This window comes from Myotis lucifugus, unplaced genomic scaffold (genome assembly GCF_000147115.1).
Source record: "Myotis lucifugus unplaced genomic scaffold, Myoluc2.0 scaffold_199, whole genome shotgun sequence".
Classification (NCBI taxonomy): domain Eukaryota; kingdom Metazoa; phylum Chordata; class Mammalia; order Chiroptera; family Vespertilionidae; genus Myotis; species Myotis lucifugus.
The window spans coordinates 23773-24554 of NW_005871247.1; positions in this window are offsets into that span (position 1 = coordinate 23773).

Genomic DNA, 782 nt, shown 5'->3' on the forward strand with positions numbered 1-782 from the left:
ACACTCCCCAGACCACCTGGATATGGAAATTGGCAGCTGTTAGAAAGGGGACAACGGAAGTCATGTCCCCCACAGGCCATTGTCAAATAAACTGTCAACTTCTGGTTTCCACTCTGACATATGAGCTTGGAAGTTCTTACTCTCATCCTTACAATAAGAAAAAAGATGAACAATCCAAAAAATCAGGAAGTCTTTTCAGTTCCACCAGATCACTGAAGTCAGATGGCTATGAAATTAACCTCTGCCTCTGCAAACCACTGTATTCAGGCTTTGTTAACACAATACAACCTAGCACTAGCATTTGTGTGTGTACGCACACAATCTCTCTCTCTCTCTCTCTCTCTCTCTCTCTCTCTCTCTCTCTCTCTCTCACACACACACACACACACACACACACACACTAAATCAAATGACTCTGGGCGGAATTAAAAGAAAAACAGACACCGAGAAGGTAACAGTAGGAAAAAAAAGAGGTTGTAGGCATTTTTGCCTGGTGACATTCCTCCTCCTACTTTATAGCTACTACCCTTCATGAGCCTGAATATCGCTAAGAAGCAATATTGTGCAGGCAGAAAAGAGACAGGATCTAACAGGCACAATGACGTATCCAGGATCAAGAAGAAGTAAGAATGAGGGGTTCAGAGATGGAGAGGCAATATTGGACTGTCGGGCCTTATAGGGAAGGTAGGGGAGGGTGGCCGTAAGGAGGAGAGATCAACCAAAGGACTTATATGCAAGCATAGTAGGCCTAACCAATGGACATCGACAACGGGGGAGGTAAG